The following is a 7,739-nucleotide window of genomic DNA, read 5'->3' as shown; positions in this document are numbered from 1 at the left end:
GGCCCGCCTGCCCGCAGATTCAGATTGCTTAGGTCTCCGAGTCTGCTGCATTTCTCACCGTGCCCCTTTCCGCCAAGCTGAAGTTTCCACACCTGGGCTGGGACAGAGAAGGCCTTGGGGACCGCGGAGGTGGTCAGTGGTTCCCCGTCTGTTTTCTCTAAAGCCCCGGTGTCTGAATTTCCTAGGTCCCCTCCTGTAGCTCCCTCTTGCTGCCTCCAGGGTCAGCAACCAAGGGTGATGAGTGATGGGAAGGGTCACAGGACTTTGAGAAAGCCCGTAAATGGGAGTTCCTCTTAGCTTACAGAGGCTGGAAGACCCCAAGCATGTGAAACCACCAGGGACCGGCACCTGCAACCTACTCATCCTCTAGATGGGGAGATTGAGTCTCAGAGAGTGACTTCCTCAAACCCACACAGCTAACAATTGCAACGGACGCTTCACTTCTTCAGACACTTACCATTCGCCCTGCACTTTGCCTCTCCTGCTAGCTAAGTTGTGGTAGTTTAAAAATGTTTGCCAAGTTCTTTACTGCTTCTCCTTTCAACAGATGTTGTCTAGGGGCACCTGGGTGGTTCAGTCCGTTGAGCGTCCAACTTCGGCTTAGGTCATGATCTCAGGGTTCGTGGATTCAAGCCCTGCATCAGGCTCGCTGCTGTCAGCGAGGAGAGCACTTCGGATCCTCTGGCCCCCTCCCTGTATGCACCACCCCGCTCTCTCTCTCTCTCTCTCAAAAAATGAATAAACATTAAAAAAAAACCCAAAAGATGTTGTCTTACTTCCTCTCCCCTTGACTGCTGGCTGGACTTGGCAACCGGCTTCTAATGAACACAACATGGTGGGGGTGATGCTATATAGCTCTTAAGCCTAAGTCCTAGAAAGGAGACATTTCTCTTGTCTCTTTCTTGCTTTCTCAGGACAGGCACGCTTGAAACCAGCCACCATGCTGTGAGGAAGCCGAAGCCCTGCGGAGAGATGACGTGACCCATTCTGGCTGACGTCTCCAGTTAGGGCTCTCGGTTCACAACCAGCATCACTCAGGTGATGAACTGACATCATCCCAGCTGCCAGCCTCTGAGTCTTCTAGCCAAAGTCCCAGACGTGGAGCAGAGACAAGCCAACCTTGCCGTGCCCTGTCTGAATTTCTCTCCCACAGAAACTGAGAGATAAGAAGCAATCATTATTGTTTTAAGCCAGTAAGTTTTGGGGTACTTTGTTATGTGGCATTAGATAATTAATTCTGTGAAATGACATTTCCTGAAATGACAAATAATACAGTGGATTTGGGGTGTTTATTCAAACATGCCAACAGTGAGTAGTTATTGAGCACCTTCTATGAGCCTGGCTCTGTACTAGGCACTGGGGATACAGTGGTGAACAAGAGGAACATGGTCTTTGCCCTGGTAAGGCTTATGGTGTACTACTGGAGGAGATGGTTAAACATGATTCTAATAAAGTGCTTTGCCAGAGTCTTAGACCAGGAAGCTATGGGAGTGCATACTTAGGGCAACTTGGTCAGGTAAGTGGGTTGCTGGGGAAGGAGGAAATGAGTTGAGCACAAGGCCAGCATGGTCTAGCCGAGAGAGGTTTCTGGGATATATTCGTAGAAGGGGGAGGGGACAGGTGTCAGGCAGGGTGGAAGGGCATACAGATAGATTAGAAAATGGTGAAACCAGAAAGGGATGTGTCTTACTCAATCTCATTTTAGCCAAAAGCACTAGGGTCACAGAATTTGTGAACTGGGGTGCAGATCTTGGGTCCCCTCCCACAGGGGGAGGGGATCAAACCCTCCCACAATCCTGCATACCTATACCCAGGGAACAACATCTCTAATGACACTTGGGTCACTCCTCATTTGGCTCAAAGCTCTTCTGACTAATATCTCTTTTGCTGTCTTCACAAAGACAATTTCTGGAAGAAATTAAGAATGAGTTAATTTCCATTTTACACAGGAAGAAATGATGCACAGGGAGGCTGGGCAACTTACCTACCTAGTTTAGGGGCTGGCATGTCAGGGCTGCTAGCTACTGATGATGTACTTGGATGATGACAGGGATGATGATGATGATAATGACACCTAGGTCACATCATATCTCACTTGTTATTGTCACTCTTGGGATTAATGTTCTGGAAACTAATATGCAGTGTCTTGGGGAATCAACGTTGGTATCAATCTGCTCCAATTCATTTTCTTGCGACACTGAAGCTAGAGTCAAATTCCTGGAGAGGAGAGTCTGGTTGACTGAGCTTGGGTTCTGGGCCCACCCTTTGGCTGGAAAAGGCCAGAGCAACTTCATTAGCTGCTCCCAAAAGACCTCAGGCAGTGGGGGCAGAGGAATGCCCTAAATGAAAATAGGGCACTGTTATCAGAAGAAGGGCATAGAGGGGCACACTATAGGTATGTTTCTGAAAGGCAGACTGTATGTATGCATGTCTGCACTGCCCAATATGGTGGCTAGAGGTCACACATGGCTATTTACTTAACATTACATAACAAAAAAATTCAGTTTCTCCATCGCACTAGCCACATTTCAAGTGCTCGATAGCCATATGGGACTTGTGGCTACTGTGCTGAACAGCACAGATTATAGAACATTTCCAGCATTGCAGAACTCTCTATTGGAGAGCACTGTTCTAGAATTCTTATTTGCAGTTCAACTGTTTTTTTTTTTTCTTTTACCTCATACATTGTAAATAGGGACATAGCAAAAAAAGGTGAATCCGAATTTTCACTAACTTATTCATCAACTGTGTACTGAGCGTCTCCTCTGAATCATACGTTGTTGTTGGCACCAGGATGCCAGAGAGGGACCTTGGAGATCTCCTGGTCTAGGGGTCTCACATTAGAATCATCCAGAGAGCTCTTAGAAGTACTGATATCCGGGCTCCACCCAGCAGAGACTCTGGTGACAGGGGTCTGGGAAGGGGCTGGCAGACCATAAGATGGAAAAGCTCCCCAGGTGGTTCTCAGGTATAGCTGGACCTGCAAACCAGTACAGTCTGGTCTGGCTAGGGAAGTGATTTGCTTCAGACAACCCAAAAACCGAATCTGGGTGTGTCTGCCCTCGGGGTTCTCGTGACAACAGCAGAACTCTCCATGGACGCGGCATCCATCCGATCAAATGCAAAATTCTTAGAGAAGAGCAAGTCAGCTAGCTCTTCCTTAATCCAAAGAGAAGCCAATTCACTTCAAGGAAAGTGCCAAGAGAACTTCTGGTTTTAAATCACCTCTTTCTCAAACTGTGCTTGTTTCGTGCCTGGAACTGCGTTATTCAGCAAGTTGGTGAATTCCCTGTAGAAAGAGTGCCTGTTCTGAGCACCTAGTGTAGGTCAGGCACTTCACATGCCGTTTCATTTAATCCCCAGGACACCCTTACGGAGTGAGTTTTGCTGACACCAGTTTATTGACGAGCACGCTGAGATGCAAGGAGGTTAAGGATTATAATTTGTCCAAGTCAGTACAGCTGGGACTCCAAGTCCAGATCTCATATTCTTTCCCCTTCGCCGCCCAGCACCTACCCCGTAGCCCAGAGTGCAGGGAAGCTGGCAGGCGGTGGCATTGTGCTCCATCTACATAGTGAAGAAAGCTCTGTGGAGGTGAGTGGAGGTGACATGAGGTGCTCTGTGTGTCAGAGGACACCCCGGAGCTGATAGGACCCGAACAGTGAGAGTACTGGGCGTCTGGAGGGAAGGGGGATTCAGGGATAAAACAGACGAGGGGATTTGGAGCGGAGTTCTCTTTCACTTAATGGTTGTATCTAGTTTCCTTTTACTAAGGGATGTGGAGGAAGCAGCTAAGAACAGTGTTGTACCTGGGACAGTCAGCTCTTAGACTCCTAGCAGTCGTGATATATGCTTGGTATAAGCATTATCTATTTTTGGCCTGGATCCCTGTGAGCTGGCAGAGTGTCTGTGTTACCATGTTATCTTTGCATCTGAGTCCCTGCCTGATACTTCCTGGGCAGCCTGGCCTGGCCTCGGGGGGCTGTGAAGGGACAGGATTCATTGTGTCCATTGCAAAGGACTTCAACAGTGGGGGAGCTGTGTCTCCCCTGCCATTTTCTGCGGGCTACCTCCTGTAGTTATAGGAGAGCCTGGCCTGGGAGAACAGTAAGGGCTGCACTTGCGATGGCTCAGGACATGTCTGCATGGCATTCAGTGGGTCTCTGTGGGAGACATGCCATGACTGGCCGTAGAAAGAGCACAGAATATCACAGTCAGAAAGCCCCTTAGAGAGCTTTCCGGGTTTCATTTCACAGATGGGAAACTGAGGCTTAGGGAGCCAGCAGGACTTTGAATTACAGCCAGTTAGAGGTAGGGATTGCATTTGCAGTCAGGTCTCCCTCCTGGCCCCATATACCTTTCCTGATGTCTTCTCTATCAGGGGAAATGGGGTCGTAGAGGAGCGTCTGAAAACTTTGCAGTGGCAGGAGGTAGAGAGGGTATTTTCACGTTTGCCTCAGGGTGTGGCCGAGCGGGCGGGGCCGGTGTGTGTCAGTAGCTGGGTGGGGACTGGGTGTGGATCTGAAGGACTGGAGGATGACTTCTCTCATTTTCCAGGCAAATCATACTCCTCCAGACTTGCACCCCTCCTGTTAGGAAACTGGCCTTTCCTTTGACTTTGTTCTCCACGAGCTATAGCAGGTGTTTGGCTAGTGGCAAGTTATGGAGTTGGTCAGTTAGGAAGAGCGGGGCTGCCGTAGCCATTCCCACGCAGTGGCCAAGACTCTGGTCCCAGAAAGAATCAAAAGGCCAGTTTCAGCCTGCCTGCTCACCAAGGGCCTGAGACTTGGTGACAGGGAGAAACAAGAGCCTGAGATGTTTGTGTATCCTGAAGACTCAATCAAAATCGTGTAACGTTTGGGGAAGTCGGTCCGTGAGATGGGCCGGGTTTATTTCTTAATCGTTAGCTTCCAGGGAAGACTTCACTTTCGTTCCACTATTTCTGAGCGCCTACTGTGTGTGTGGCAGAGCCTAAGATGCTGCAGGTGAAGCGGGCATATCTGCAGGACATAACTTGGCCTTCCGGGTTGTATCTAGTGAGACAGACACATCCCTGTAACTTGTTGAGAACTTACCATGTGTCAGGGGTTCTACACAGAATTCTATGTAATCCTTCCCATACGCTTGCAAATATGGATTCTAATTTCCATTTTTCGAATGAGGAAATGGTCTCGGAGAAGCTGAGTGACTGTTTCTGGGCTCTAGCCGGGGGTGGCTGAGCCAGGAGGCAGAGCCCATGTCCTCTCTGCTGTAGCAGGAGGCCACCAGATGTAACTAGAGTACCTGGCAGAGTCAGGCCAATGCCCCAACACAAGCTCAAACAAGGTTTTTGAAGAGCATAGAGAAGGGAGAGGTTTGTTTTAATTGGGGCAACAATGTTTGGCTTTATGCACTATTGGTATTTGGGGCTGCATAATTCCTCGTTGTGGGACCTCCCCTGTGCTCGGTAGGATGTTTAACAGCATCTGGAGCCTCTACCCACCAGATCCGTGTTACAAGTCCCCCGTTGTGATGCCTGGTGTAGAATCACAGGTTTTGGGAAAGAAGTGGTCTTCCACGTGGGCCTATGAGAATCTTGTAGATAGGACAAGGATGTTGGCAACCGAAGGAAGGAGGAAAGCATCCGTTTGTTTAGTGTTTTTCCGCTTGACAAAGAGTTTCCGCTTAGATTTTCCACTTTGGTCTTCCCACTGGCCCTGTGGCTTGCTTGTGTCAGCATACAAAGCAAGCGGCCACATGAAGTTGCCCTGGGACCGCAGTGTGTGATGGGGCCCCTCACGGATTGCAAGCTTTCTCTGTGACCAGGGCCTTCCTGGCCTCTGTTCAGCCTGCAGTTAATGCCTGCTTTTCATCTTCCGCCCTTAGTTGCTTTCCAGGGAGCTTTTAGGGAATCTGTTTCCTCATCAACCACCACCACCACCTCCACCAAGTACAAACACTCATCCAGCCCTCATTTGGCCTGTGGCTCTGTGTTAAGGGCTTTATAATTGTGAACTGATTTTGTCCTCACAGCGCCCCTAGAGGAAGGTTGTTCTTAGCACCCCCATTGTATGGGGGGAAATGGCAGCCAGAAGAGGGGAACCAACATGCCCAAGTTCATACCTGTGCCAAGTGGCAGAGGCAGGATTTGAACCCAGGCCTTGCTGAGTCTCTTCTCTTAACCCCTGGGTGCTACTACCTCCCAAGAGTGCCCTTGCCCCATTGGGCTGCCCACTGGGCTGTATGTACCCTTGGGATGAGTTCCCAGGGGAACAATGGGCAGCAGCTGGCCACAGTGGGCTTGGTGGTGCTTTGGGGGGCTGGTTAGGGCCGTGAAGGCCATGGGAGTGAGGAGTAGCTAGAATGCCCTTGCTGTCCCATGGTGTGGAGGAAGGGAAGGCAGTGCTTCTGGTGGTTCTGGTGGATCCTCCCCTGGTGAAGGGCAATGATCAGGCTTACACGGTGCTTGGCTAACAGGAAGGTTTCCTGTGAACAGGGCAGAGCGCCCAGTCAGGCAGCAAGACGAATGGGTGACATATGTGCTTCAGATCAGCACACAATGGACTCATTATGTTGCATCTGCCTGCAATGAAATAACACTCTATTATTGCAGGAGGCAGAGAATAAGTAAACACCATATTTGGGGCTGGGTTCTGAGATTTTAGCCCTGTCCTCCCTTCTCTTGGGGGTCATGGTCCCTCTGGGACCATTAGTTCTGCAGCTTGGGCATTTTAGCTGCCACAGAGTCAGCCCAGCAGGTGCAAACAGACTCTAGATGAAACCCTTTAAGGATATCTCGACATTCATGTTCTTTCTGGTTCACAAGGGACTCTTGTTCCATCCCTTTGTGCTGCAGGGAGAGACAGGAAGTGAATGATGGGACAGTTGAGGCATCCCTGGAGATGAGAGAGAGGGGTGGCCTGGCCTGTTCTCATCTGTCACAGACAGGCTGTGGGAGAGACCACATGAAGTGGTCAGGTTCCAAGGCTTCAACAGTCAGGAACAACACAGCATCTTGATAGCATTTGATGGATGTGCCACAGCAGTATTCTCAAACTTGAGCATGTGTCTGAGCACCGGGGGCTCACAGCCCAAATGGCTACACCCACCCCCAGAGTTTCTGCCAGGGTTGGGCAGGGGCTTAGCGCCCTGCCTTCTCATATAGCCTTTCAGCCAGTCTTCCTGTCGTTGTTCATCTCCACCCTCCCTTCCAGAGGTGGCTGATGCCTCATGTTGGGGCAAGCTACGTTCCTTCTTAGCTTTCCCCAGCATTATTTTAGTACTCGATTTTCCCTACTAGCTAAGCCATTTGCTAATGGGCCATCTACTTTCCTGATTCCAGAAATTTGGTTGATATCATTTCCTTTTCTGTTGCTTTGTCATCATGGGTTTATGACCCTCCTCCCCCTTAACAATCCACATCCCTTCATTGTCATTTTCGTGTACATGCAGAAGGGAATGGAGCCCGCTGCAGCCCTTATCCTGCCTTTTGAGCCTCAGAACAGCACTCTGAGACATGTTGTGGTCTGGTTATCACTGTGCCTCTTTTATAAGTGAGGAAACAGACTCAGAGAACTTACTTGACCAAAATCTCCTTTTGCAGATCTCATTCCATAGTCCAGGCTCTTTGCACAAGAAAAATAGTTCTAACCTAGTCTGATTCTCCCAAGCTCTTTGACGGCGTTTCTCTGGTTGGCTTCTCATCGCAATCTGACCAGGCAGGCAAGGCAGGTGTTAGTCTCTGTTTTATGACTGTGAAG

The sequence above is a fragment of the Panthera leo genome, chromosome B3 (assembly GCF_018350215.1).
Source record: "Panthera leo isolate Ple1 chromosome B3, P.leo_Ple1_pat1.1, whole genome shotgun sequence".
Taxonomy (NCBI): domain Eukaryota; kingdom Metazoa; phylum Chordata; class Mammalia; order Carnivora; family Felidae; genus Panthera; species Panthera leo.
Note: the sequence above shows the minus strand (reverse complement) of the source record.